The following is a 14,264-nucleotide window of genomic DNA, read 5'->3' as shown; positions in this document are numbered from 1 at the left end:
AGCCGTAACCCACCTCTCCACTCTCCGTTACTCTAACACAAAAATAAGCAAAAAACTCACTCCCACTCAGATCAAACACTCTCAAAACTCACTCTCACTCCCAAAAGTCCATTCGACTTGCTCACCAAAAATCACACACTATCACTCCCAAAAATCAGTCACTCACTCACTCCCATTGTGCATGCAAACCGAGCCAAGGAAGACAGCTTCTCTGTTCAGCTGTGGCAACAAGACTCACTTACTCCCATTGTGCAATGTGCTTCGCTGCACTTGAGGTTACTGGGATTTGATCGTGCATGTGAACCGAGCCGAGCCGAGGAAGATCAAGATTATTGCTTCTCTGTTCAGCCATTGCAGGTAGATCAAAACCCTTTTTGCTTTTTTAATCTTTGAAATCTAGGGTTCTAAATTGGGTTTTAAAATTTCTTCTTCCAAAGTGGGTTTCATTTAAAATTCTTTCTTCCAAATTCGGTTCCTGCTTAACCATGGAACTGATTGATTAATTAAGCAAAAACCCAAATTTGTTTATTCACATCATCGAAGAAATTTCCCAGTTGAAGAAATTTCCGAGCAAAAACCCAAATTTTTTTCTACAATTGCTCCTCATTTTTACAGTTGAAGAAACTTTGTTTTTGGACTCTGTTAATATGACACTTGATTTATTTTTTTTTTGATAAGTGACACTTGATATATTGCTTGAGGCCAAGTTGCCACATAGAATTGAAGATTCTGAAATGGCCAGCTGTGTGTGTGTTTTTTCGATTTTGGTATGTGTTTGAAGGACTTTAGATAATATGGCTTGAAATTAAATTGTGAGCACTGAATTAGATTGTGAGCAGTGAATTAGATTTTGGTATGTGTTTTGAAGGACTTTAGATAATATTTATGTAGAATTAGATTGTGAGCACTGATACATTAAGCTTGAAATTAAGCTTCAAATTGTATATGCTATAGGGCCATTAATATAGGCCCTATAGCAATTAATATGCACTGATGCAAACTGATATATGCTATATGCATCAGTGCATCAGTACTTGGCTGCACATATTAGTTTGAAGTACTGATGCACTGATGCAAACTGATATATTTGCATCAGTGCATCAGTACTTGGCTGCACATATTAGTTTGAAGTACTGATGCACTGATGCAAATTGATATATGCTATATGCATCAGTGCATCAGTACTTGGCTGCACATATTAGTTTCAAGTACTGATGCATTGATGCAAACTGATATATTTGCATCAGTGCATCAGTACTTGGCTGCACAAATTAGTTTCAAGTACTGATGCACTGATGCAAACTGATCTCATCAGATCTGTGACACTTATTTGTTTCGTTGTAACTTTACTGTGTGGGTGGGTCTGTGAGTTAAACATGTGTTTGCAATATTTGCAATAAAAGCCACATCAAATATCATTCGATTCTCATCTGAAGAAAATGATCAAGCCTCATATGTTGACACTTAGTTTCAAGTACAGATTTATAAATACATGTTGCAAGCCCATCTCATACTTTATTCTGTTGTGTTTTATATGCAGATGGCTGACTTGGCATTCAATTTTGAGATTCATCATGGTGGGCAATTTGTGTGGAACCCGGATTTGGTATATTTAGGAGGTAGTACTTCATTGGTTGATAATGTTGACCCAGATAGACTTAGTTATTTTGAAATACAAGGTATTTGTTCTGATGTGGGGGCAATTAGTACAAGTAGATATCATTATCTTATTCCTGGAGGTAATTTGGAGCAAGGGTTAAGGCTTATAGATGAGATGATGATGTAGTTTATATGTGTGAGATTCATGCTGCGTGGCCTACAAATAAGATAACATTATATGTTGAGCCTGGTGAGGAGCCACTTGCAGTTGAACAACCATTTGGTAATGAGGAAGTAGCAAATGATGATGATGTGCATGAGGTGGGTCAGAATGATGATGATGATGTGGTGGTGTTGAATGAGGGAGGTAATGTGGATGCTGAAGGAGGTCAGAGTGATGATGATTGGTTAGAGGAAGGGTTTGAGGGGCCAGATTTTAATGATGATGTATTTGGGAATGTAGATGATGGGCCATCTACACATGCAGCCCCAGAAGGAGATGATGGCCATCTACACATGCAGCCCCACATAGGACTACTGCAGCTGACAATGACCCACCTCTTGAAGAGGGTGAATGGATTGACCCACCTCTTGAAGATGACATGGAAAGTATAGTGGGGTCTGATGATGATCAGCCAGCAACAGCTACTGCTGCAAAAGAACCTGAGTTTAATGTCCAAACTGACATGAGAAAACCAGAGTTAAAGAAAGGAATGAAGTTTCCAAACTCTAAGGTCTTTAGGGAGGCATTGAGGGAATATGCTATAAAGAAGCCAGTAGATATCAAGTTCAAGCTGAATGAGAAGAAGAAGATTTCAGTTTATTGCATAAATGAATGTGGATGGAGGTGTTATGCATCTCAACTACCTGAGGAGTTGACATTCCAAATAAAAACATTCAATCCAGAGTGCACCTGCCCTAGATCCTTCAAACACAGCCAAGTGACTTCAAGTTATGTTGCAAAGAAGTTTATGCAGGAGTTTGACAAAAACCCCAATTGGAAAGTGGGTGCTGTTCAACATCATGTGAAGCAAGCACTTGAAATTGACATATCTGACAGTCAAGTGTATAGGGCAAAAAGGAAAGCTACTGACTTGCTTACTGGGGATGAACAATTGCAATATGGGAAGCTTAGGGATTATGCAGAGATGATAAGATTGACTGATAAAGGAAGTAGGGTTATTTTGCAAACTGAAATGGAAGATGAAAATGCACAGCCCAAATTTAAGAGAATATATATCAGGTATAATGCACAAAAACTTGGGTTTTTGGAGGTTGTAGACCAATCATTGGTTTAGATGAGTGCCACCTGAAAGGGAGATTTGGGGGCAAATACTTTCTGCCATAGCTAGAGATGCAAATGATAATATTTCCCAGTTGCATTTGCTGTTGTTGAGCAAGAGAACAAAGATTCATGGGTATGGTTTCTACAGCAATTTTCAGATGACATTGGGAATCCAGAGCAACTTAATCTGGTCTTCATCACTGATAGGCAGAAGGTATGACCTACAATTGTACTAACATATTTAACCCACATATTTAAAGTTCAATAATACATACTTCAGTTTAGTTCAACATGTTTAACCAACATATTTACTTGATTTTTTTTGTATATGAATTAGGGCCTTATACCTGCAATTGAGATGCTGTTCCCAACTTGTGAGCATAGGTATTGTGTGAAGCATATCTATAATAATTTCAAAATAGATCATAAGGGCTTGGAGTTGAAGGATGCACTGTGGAGATGTGCTGGAGCCACAACAATTAGGGAGTTTGAGAGAAGAATGCAGGAAATGAAGGATTTGGATGTCAAGGCATGGGAGTATCTTGTTGACATCAACCCTGCACAATGGTCTAAGTCTCACTTTAGTAGTAGAGCTTTGTGTGACTGTTTAGCTAATAACTTTAGTGAGTCTTTTAATGCCATGATATTAGAAGCTAGGGATAACCCAATTTTATCAATGTTGGAGTGGATCAGAGTTAGGCTCATGACCAAACAATACAAAAAGATGAAAGGTATATCAAAATACACGGGAAAGGTTTGTCCTAATATTCAAGACAAATTAGAGAAGTTAAAACATGAATCCATACCTTTCAGTGCTACTCCAGCTGGCAGCTTCATGTATGAGGTTGATAATGGTCATGAGAGACATGTGGTTGATTTGGCTAAGAAAGCATGCAGCTGTAGGATTTGGGATTTGACAGGACTTCCTTGCAAACATGGGATCTCTGCTATTGTTAAGAACCTGGAGAGAGTGGAGGACTATGTGCATCCTTGTTACTTGAAAGAGACATTTGCTGAAATTTACAAAGAGATAATACAGCCAATGCCTGGCCAATCTGAGTGGGTTGAGACTAACCTACCTGCTCCTGTTGCTCCTCATGTGTATAAACCACCTGGCAGACCACCAAAGCAAAGAAAAAGAGATCCTGAAGAGCCAAGGAACCCTCATAGGGTTTCTAGGCTGAACAAGATAATCAAGTGTGGGAAGTGCAAGAAAGAAGAACACATAATTGTGAAAAATTATTTTCTCTGCTCATCATGCTTTGTTCCTCCATATAAAGTAAATTGTTAATGTAATGGTGATGAAAGCGCCACCTAACAAGGTTATTTAAATAATTAATTAACAGTAGTTTTATTTTATTGAGCAAAAAAAAAAAAAAGTATTATTCTAATTTATATGAAAAAAATTTGTCCGCTAAGGGATCTGAACGTGTGTCCTTTGTGTATTTTTTAGCTTATTTGGTCTCTTAGATTAAAGTGTATGTATAGTATTATTCTAAATTAAATTGATATTTTGAAAGCAATAATAGATAAGGAGAGAGAGAGAGAGAGAGAGAGAGAGAGAGAGAACGTTAGTATTAATTAGGTAATACTATTAATAAGGTAAAAAGTAATAACATTTAATGATGTTCTTTTCAACCGTTAGATCTCTTAGAAATCTATGGTGTTAAAAAGGTGTAACTTTATAAGAGTTATACCGGGTGTAACTTGAACTTATCTCTATAAATACAATCTAATATTTCTAATAAAAAAAATCACATATATATATTAAATATAAATAAATAGATATTATTAAAAAAACTATTTAATTAATATTTCAATTTTAATTTCATTTGAAAATATAAGAACTATATTTGGCCTTAATGTTATACTTAAATCAATTATTCTTGAGAACACACTCAATTTCATAATATGTTGATAATATGTTTGTATAAGCAAGTAGTGAACACTAAACCCTGGTTTACATAAACCCACCATTATTGGTTGATCGTAAAGTTGCGTATGAGAAAAAGTGTTTCCATAATATTCTTTCACACTTGAATAGACTGCTATTATTATTATTATTATCATCATGAAGGCTGCTTTCCACCACATCACTTATTCTCGTAAAGGTCGCACTGAGTGCTTGAATTCAGGAGCTGCTTTTGGACTTGGCACTTCTGCTTCTTCGGCAGATGCCAACTCTAATAATGCCATAGGTAGTACAACTTCAAGCTTGTTTGGTTCTTGGCAGCCCTCAATGTCTCCAATATTTGGTCCAAGCTCGACATTCAATTCTTCATCTTCATCAATTGGGTCGTCCGTTGCAGCATCTACTGCTTCTGTTGCTGCTACAACATCACCCTCAACTGGGTTTTCCTTCCCAATGTTCCCATCATCATCTACAACTTCTGTTCCTACCATTACACCGGTTGTTGGGTTACACGTGTGAGTGAAGTCCCACATTGAATAAAGATAAGAAGAATAAGTGGTTAATATAACATAATTGAGCACATACCCATTGGGCTTAGGCCTTTTGGGTTAAAGTGTGTCTCTATATGTTATATTAATTACTCAAGGAAGCTCCCCAAGGTGTTTATCTCCCCGACAAGTGGTATCAGAGCTCATGGTGGTGTGCGGCGAAGGTGGTGAGGTGTTCATGGTCCCTACCCAGCAGGGACAGAAAAAGCCTTAATGGCCCACACACAAAAATCCCGGAGAAAAGAAAAGCCCAACAAAGGTATATTGCAAATGGTGCTAAACAATGATGACGTGCGAGGTTCCCATGGACATGGACGTGCGGAGTTCCCATGGATGTGCGTGCAGGGTTGACACGTGGTTCTCATGGATGGCGTACGAGAGACTCATGGATGACGCATTGATGAAGTGAAAAGCCCATTAGTCAAGGGGAGTGAGTAGGACTTGTTCAAAGCTCACAGAGAGGCAGAGACTCACGTGGTGCTAAATAATGGTATGGTGCAAGGTTCCCATGGACATGAACATGCGGGGTTCCCATGGATGTGCGTGCAGGATTGACACGTGGTTCCCATGGATGACGTATGAGAGACTCATGGATGACGCATTGATGAAGTAAAAAGCCCATTAGTCAAGGGGGAGTGAGTAGGACTTGTTCAAAGCTCACAGAGAGGCAGAGACTCACGTGGTGCTAAATAATGGTATGGTGCAAGGTTCCCATGGACATGAACGTGCGGGGTTCCCATGGATGTGCGTGTGAGTGAAGTCCCACATTGAATAAAGATAAGAAGAATAAGTGGTTAATATAACATAATTGAGCACATACCCATTGGGCTTAGGCCTTTTGGGTTAAAGTGTGTCTCTATATGTTATATTAATTACTTAAGGAAGCTCCCTAAGGTGTTTATCTCCCCGACACCGGCCTCATCAGCGTTTTCTTTTGCAGCATCTACATCTTCTGTTGCTGCTTCTACAACATCCTCAACTGGATTTCCCTTTGCGGCATCTGGTGCATCTCCCTCAACTGGGTTTCCATTTGTGGCATCTACAGCTTCTGCTGCTGCTCCTAGCAGCGCAGCTGTTGCATTTGGATCATCCATTGTTGCATCATCTGGTCTCACTTTCTCATTTACTTTGGCCATGACTACTCCCACATCACAGCCTGTATTTGGTAACCCTAACCCCTTCACAATTAATCCATCTTCCTTGGGAAATAATGATCAAATGAATATGGAAGACAGCATGGCAGAGGATACCATTCAAGCTTCCATGCCCACAGTTCCAGTATTTAGCCAATCTCCTGTCACACCTCAGTCTGGCTTTGGGTCAACTCCATCAGCAGGAAGTCCCTTTCAATTTGGAGCCCCACAGAATTCAGCCACCCCACAGAACCAATCTCCATTTCAGGCTTCAAATAGTTTAGGAGGGAGCAGCTTCTCACTGGGTGCTGGTGCTGGTGTGATATGGCTAATCGAAAAATTGTCAGAGTTAGTCGCAACAAGACGCGGAGAAAGTAAATATACCAATCATTATATCAACCATTTCGGACAAATTGGGATCGTTGTCAGAGGCGACAGTTGCAATTGATGGATAAATAATTATAATGGTTAGATATCAATAGCCGTAGATTGCTGTATCTGTTGGTCACCTGGAATTGATTGGTGCTGACAAAGGTGAATGAAGCTTGTTAGGGCTCAAAATCCAATGATTCTCATTCTCATTTACATTTTTTTTCGTGTCTTCTATGGTTGCAGTGCGGTCATAAGTTTTGACAGTTTTGTATCAGTCTGTAGCAAATCTAAAGAACATTTGTGCTGTACTAGTAGTAGTCGTTCATAGAATTTGAGGTTGGGCAACTGTGCCAGTGATGGTGTTATGTGTACTGTTATTTTGTAACATAAAAAGAAAAGGGCATGAATCAGTTTAAGGAAAGAAAGTTGCTCTCGATTAAGAAAGTTCAAGAATTTTCTGTGCTTTTTGAGCTTGACAAATGTATCCCGGCTCGACATGTGAAGCCTTTGTGTTCATAATCTCTGCTGGAAGCCTGCAAGGATTGGTGTTGGTAGGCAGAAAATAATGTTGGTTAGTGTATATATGTGTCTTTAAGGAATAATGAGAGTTATAATAGCTTGTACTTTAAAAGGGAACTGCACAAACGGAATGATCGTTCTAAAATGCTCTTCGTGGCAGGGAACGGCGGATTAAATTTGGAAAAAAGATGTGCTCAATTCAACTATAGAGAGAATATTTGGGTTTTTATTTTTTGGTAGAAGGATGTAAGGAAAAAAAAAAAAAAGTAAAAAATTAAATGCAATACATTAAAGGTCCGTTTGGATACAGTTAAAAACTGAAAATACTGTAGCAAAATAATTTTTAAACGTGTGAATAGTATTGTAAGACATATTTTTAATGAAAAAGTTATGAAAAGTAAAAGTTGTGGGTCCGTAAACAATGCACGGATGTACTGTTGATTGACAAGAGTCAGCGCGATTACTGTTTATTGAACAGTAGCTGCACAGTAACTGCGTTACTCCCTCACACGCCTGAAAAAAAGAAAAAAAAGAAAAAGAGAGGTCCAAACGCAGAACAAAAACACAAACGCCATTTTCAGTAGAATCCAAACGATCAGAATCCAAACGATCTCTCAGTCCTTTTTTACTGTTCATTACTGTTGCGGCTACTGTTTATTGAACAGTAGCTGCAACATTTGACTTTTCCACACAAATTTTACTATTTATGGATTCACAAATTTCACTTTTCAACAACTTTTTCATTAAAAATGGGTCTCACGGTACTATTTNTATTACATAATAAAGGAAATTATGTCTTTATGGATTTACACAGGTGTCTTACTTTTGATGGATTTACAGCAAAATTATGTCCACAATCTTTATATGCAAAATTATATGCACAATCTTTATGTGCACAATTATGTGCAGAGTCTTTGAGCTTTGTCTTTGAGCTTAACATGAGTGATTTTTAATGTGCACAATATTTATATCACTGGGCAATTTATGTGCACAATTTTTATGACACAGGTATATGACACAGCAGAGTTATTTATATAGGCCAAAACAAAGGGATTCTCAACTCCTTTTATATTATTGCACAATGTTTCCAACACAAAGTAAAATGTGAATTGACAAACCAAATGAGAATGCTTTATGGTAGGTTATTAATCATTGGCAAGTTCCAAGTTCTATTCCCATTATTAACATTTCCACATAACACTTTGTGCCAATATATATCAATCACAAAATGAAGTAAACAAAAAAATTATACTAAAGAATATTTGCACAAAAAATACTTTCCATTTCAGGTGATAAATACAATAACATTTTAACATCCCAATCACATTTCAACATCCCCATTTCAAGAGATAGATACAATAACAATTCAATTACCTAATCATGGTAGATTAAGGTTCCTCAACCTTACATTGTTGTTCATTGAGGCAAAACACAACAATAACATTACAAAAAGGAAAAATAACCATGACAAAACTAGTGCAACCTTGTACAATCTCTCACTCTCTTTAACCCTCTTAAGTTTCTCCCTAGCTTCTACATAAAGCTCATGAGTTTCTCTTTTCCTTCGGTTAGATCTTTCTTCCATTTGCCTAGTTGTCATTTCTCTCTGATTTGCAAGCTGCAGGTCATTCTCAAGCATACTTATCCTTTCACGGTCACTCTTATAAGTTTCGTTATCCACCCACTGAAAGAAGCCACATTTGGGACCAACCTAATCATTACAATTATAACAATTAATTCCACAGTTCACAATAAATCACAATTAATAATTCAATTCAATTCAAATACAACAATGTAATTGTTTCTTACATTAAATTGACTACAACCGAGGAATCTTCTTCCATAGTTACCAGCTTTTCGACTTGTTCGTAGGGCACAATGCTCAATGGTACATAAATGACCATCTTCAGCACGGTAGAAACCACTAGTTGTAGAGCCATTGCCAGTTGATGAAGACATAGCAAAAATTTGTTACAAGCTTATAGACTAACGAATCTGTTACAAGAGGCATAATTCAAATTTTCAGCATTACATTATCCTTTTGCAAAGACTCAACCATTACATTACAATTATGTTACAACGAATTTTTGTTCAGTCAAAATACTGGTAGACATGAATATGAGATCTTTCATATTAGAAATTTTTTATTGTGCAAGGCTCACAACTAAGGCAGAGACAATCAACATAAATAGACATTTAACTTCATAATGATATATGGCTGTACATTTAACTTCAAGGGTCATTTAAATTGCATCTAGAGAAGCTGTACATGCATATGCAATAAGCATTAGATATATGGCTGGCAGCCAAGAAAGTGTATTAGAAAATTTGAAAGTAGTTGACATGTGAAGGAAAGCAATTAGCATGAGAGAGATGTATCGATAAATTAACTTAACAAAACCATACATAGATTAAATGGGTCCCTCACATTTGCATTGTGGTCCATGGTCCCTCACATTTGCATTGTTCTCCACACACATACAGAGGTTGTATATAAACAACAAAAATCAAACAAGTTATAAAAATATAATCAAAGAAAGTGGCTTTATATAAACAAGAACTCAACAACTTCATATTGGCTGTATATAAACAACAACTCAACAACTTCATATTGTGATTAAATTAGCAACTAGTTACACAACTACTATTATAATCTTTCATGAAACAAAAGTAAGGAGAAAAAAACCCAATTCGAAGAAACATGGAATCAAGAATAGTTTAAGAAACTCAAATTCAAAGAAAGAATAAAAAACCCGAAAAAGCATTAAAAAACCCAATTTCAAACCCTAGGTTTCAAAAATTAAAAACTAAAGAGGGTTTTGATCTACCTGCTGATGCTGAACAGAGGACCATGCAAGCTCAAAACCCAAGTTCAATAACCCACGGTGGCACCCAAGCGCATGCACGATCAAAACCCACCCACGATCAAAACCCAGTTCCATTGGAAAGTTTGCGAATCGAAGCCCATTGCTGAACAGAGGAGGAGCAACTGTTAGTAACTTCCTTCCTCGGCTTGGATATGAAATTAAGAGTTTCAAACGATGCTTGTTGTAGGAGTGAGTAAGTTTTGAGAGTTTTGGGAGTGAGAGTGAGTTCTAGGAGTGATAACTAGTTTGATCCGTTTTGGAATGTTTTTTTTACTTATTTGGTGTTAGAGTAACGGAGAGTGGAGAGGTGGGTTACGGCTGGGTAACGGTGACAAGCACAGGTGGGCAAAGTGTCAAACTTTGAACCACAGGTAGGCACATAGAAATCGGGTCAAACCACAGGTGGGTAAATTGTAATTATCCCTTTTTTTTTTTTTTGCTTAGTAAAATAAAACTACTCTTAATTAATTAACCCTGTTAGGTGGCACTTTCATCACCATTACCATAACAATTTACTTTATATGGAGGAACAAAGCATAAGCATCGATAATAATTCAATCCCTTGTCCACACTTCCTGATTTCTGTGACATTTTTTATTTTATTTTTTATGGGATGATTTCTGTGACATTGCATTTTCAAATCCAATTATTCAATTTACAGTTTAGTTTAAACCTTACTAATACAAGAAGAAAGAGTTCAAAGGAGTTGCGATTTATATGATTTCATAATTTACTTTCAGCTTCAACACATAATTGTGAAAAATTATTTTCTCTGCTCATCATGCTTTGTTCCTCCATATAAAGTAAATTGTTAATGTAATGGTGATGAAAGCGCCACCTAACAAGGTTATTTAAATAATTAATTAACAGTAGTTTTATTTTATTGAGCAAAAAAAAAAAAAGTATTATTCTAATTTATATGAAAAAAATTTGTCCGCTAAGGGATCTGAACGTGTGTCCTTTGTGTATTTTTTAGCTTATTTGGTCTCTTAGATTAAAGTGTATGTATAGTATTATTCTAAATTAAATTGATATTTTGAAAGCAATAATAGATAAGGAGAGAGAGAGAGAGAGAGAGAGAGAGAGAGAGAACGTTAGTATTAATTAGGTAATACTATTAATAAGGTAAAAAGTAATAACATTTAATGATGTTCTTTTCAACCGTTAGATCTCTTAGAAATCTATGGTGTTAAAAAGGTGTAACTTTATAAGAGTTATACCGGGTGTAACTTGAACTTATCTCTATAAATACAATCTAATATTTCTAATAAAAAAATCACATATATATATTAAATATAAATAAATAGATATTATTAAAAAAACTATTTAATTAATATTTCAATTTTAATTTCATTTGAAAATATAAGAACTATATTTGGCCTTAATGTTATACTTAAATCAATTATTCTTGAGAACACACTCAATTTCATAATATGTTGATAATATGTTTGTATAAGCAAGTAGTGAACACTAAACCCTGGTTTACATAAACCCACCATTATTGGTTGATCGTAAAGTTGCGTATGAGAAAAAGTGTTTCCATAATATTCTTTCACACTTGAATAGACTGCTATTATTATTATTATTATCATCATGAAGGCTGCTTTCCACCACATCACTTATTCTCGTAAAGGTCGCACTGAGTGCTTGAATTCAGGAGCTGCTTTTGGACTTGGCACTTCTGCTTCTTCGGCAGATGCCAACTCTAATAATGCCATAGGTAGTACAACTTCAAGCTTGTTTGGTTCTTGGCAGCCCTCAATGTCTCCAATATTTGGTCCAAGCTCGACATTCAATTCTTCATCTTCATCAATTGGGTCGTCCGTTGCAGCATCTACTGCTTCTGTTGCTGCTACAACATCACCCTCAACTGGGTTTTCCTTCCCAATGTTCCCATCATCATCTACAACTTCTGTTCCTACCATTACACCGGTTGTTGGGTTACACGTGTGAGTGAAGTCCCACATTGAATAAAGATAAGAAGAATAAGTGGTTAATATAACATAATTGAGCACATACCCATTGGGCTTAGGCCTTTTGGGTTAAAGTGTGTCTCTATATGTTATATTAATTACTCAAGGAAGCTCCCCAAGGTGTTTATCTCCCCGACAAGTGGTATCAGAGCTCATGGTGGTGTGCGGCGAAGGTGGTGAGGTGTTCATGGTCCCTACCCAGCAGGGACAGAAAAAGCCTTAATGGCCCACACACAAAAATCCCGGAGAAAAGAAAAGCCCAACAAAGGTATATTGCAAATGGTGCTAAACAATGATGACGTGCGAGGTTCCCATGGACATGGACGTGCGGAGTTCCCATGGATGTGCGTGCAGGGTTGACACGTGGTTCTCATGGATGGCGTACGAGAGACTCATGGATGACGCATTGATGAAGTGAAAAGCCCATTAGTCAAGGGGAGTGAGTAGGACTTGTTCAAAGCTCACAGAGAGGCAGAGACTCACGTGGTGCTAAATAATGGTATGGTGCAAGGTTCCCATGGACATGAACATGCGGGGTTCCCATGGATGTGCGTGCAGGATTGACACGTGGTTCCCATGGATGACGTATGAGAGACTCATGGATGACGCATTGATGAAGTAAAAAGCCCATTAGTCAAGGGGGAGTGAGTAGGACTTGTTCAAAGCTCACAGAGAGGCAGAGACTCACGTGGTGCTAAATAATGGTATGGTGCAAGGTTCCCATGGACATGAACGTGCGGGGTTCCCATGGATGTGCGTGTGAGTGAAGTCCCACATTGAATAAAGATAAGAAGAATAAGTGGTTAATATAACATAATTGAGCACATACCCATTGGGCTTAGGCCTTTTGGGTTAAAGTGTGTCTCTATATGTTATATTAATTACTTAAGGAAGCTCCCTAAGGTGTTTATCTCCCCGACACCGGCCTCATCAGCGTTTTCTTTTGCAGCATCTACATCTTCTGTTGCTGCTTCTACAACATCCTCAACTGGATTTCCCTTTGCGGCATCTGGTGCATCTCCCTCAACTGGGTTTCCATTTGTGGCATCTACAGCTTCTGCTGCTGCTCCTAGCAGCGCAGCTGTTGCATTTGGATCATCCATTGTTGCATCATCTGGTCTCACTTTCTCATTTACTTTGGCCATGACTACTCCCACATCACAGCCTGTATTTGGTAACCCTAACCCCTTCACAATTAATCCATCTTCCTTGGGAAATAATGATCAAATGAATATGGAAGACAGCATGGCAGAGGATACCATTCAAGCTTCCATGCCCACAGTTCCAGTATTTAGCCAATCTCCTGTCACACCTCAGTCTGGCTTTGGGTCAACTCCATCAGCAGGAAGTCCCTTTCAATTTGGAGCCCCACAGAATTCAGCCACCCCACAGAACCAATCTCCATTTCAGGCTTCAAATAGTTTAGGAGGGAGCAGCTTCTCACTGCTGGTGCTGGTGCTGGTGATATGGCTAATCGAAAAATTGTCAGAGTTAGTCGCAACAAGACGCGGAGAAAGTAAATATACCAATCATTATATCAACCATTTCGGACAAATTGGGATCGTTGTCAGAGGCGACAGTTGCAATTGATGGATAAATAATTATAATGGTTAGATATCAATAGCCGTAGATTGCTGTATCTGTTGGTCACCTGGAATTGATTGGTGCTGACAAAGGTGAATGAAGCTTGTTAGGGCTCAAAATCCAATGATTCTCATTCTCATTTACATTTTTTTTCGTGTCTTCTATGGTTGCAGTGCGGTCATAAGTTTTGACAGTTTTGTATCAGTCTGTAGCAAATCTAAAGAACATTTGTGCTGTACTAGTAGTAGTCGTTCATAGAATTTGAGGTTGGGCAACTGTGCCAGTGATGGTGTTATGTGTACTGTTATTTTGTAACATAAAAAGAAAAGGGCATGAATCAGTTTAAGGAAAGAAAGTTGCTCTCGATTAAGAAAGTTCAAGAATTTTCTGTGCTTTTTGAGCTTGACAAATGTATCCCGGCTCGACATGTGAAGCCTTTGTGTTCATAATCTCTGCTGGAAGCCTGCAAGGA

At 37.7% G+C, this 14,264-nt stretch overlaps 1 long non-coding RNA gene across 1 annotated transcript; it reads right to left on the bottom strand.

The window, feature by feature from the left end:
• Positions 1 to 8,935: 8,935 nt before the first annotated feature.
• Positions 8,936 to 10,511, bottom strand: LOC136070617 (uncharacterized). The gene is made up of 3 exons (XR_010631841.1): positions 10,197 to 10,511; positions 9,178 to 9,363; positions 8,936 to 9,079 (listed from the first exon to the last, which is right to left on the bottom strand). It is a non-coding gene; the product is annotated as an uncharacterized LOC136070617 (long non-coding RNA).
• Between the last annotated feature and the right edge of the window lie 3,753 nt (positions 10,512 to 14,264).

This window comes from Quercus suber, unplaced genomic scaffold (genome assembly GCF_002906115.3).
Source record: "Quercus suber isolate HL8 unplaced genomic scaffold, Cork oak 2.0 scaffold_247, whole genome shotgun sequence".
Lineage (NCBI taxonomy): Eukaryota > Viridiplantae > Streptophyta > Magnoliopsida > Fagales > Fagaceae > Quercus > Quercus suber.
The sequence above is the reverse complement of the archived record's forward strand: the minus strand, read 5'-3'. Positions and strand labels throughout refer to the sequence as shown.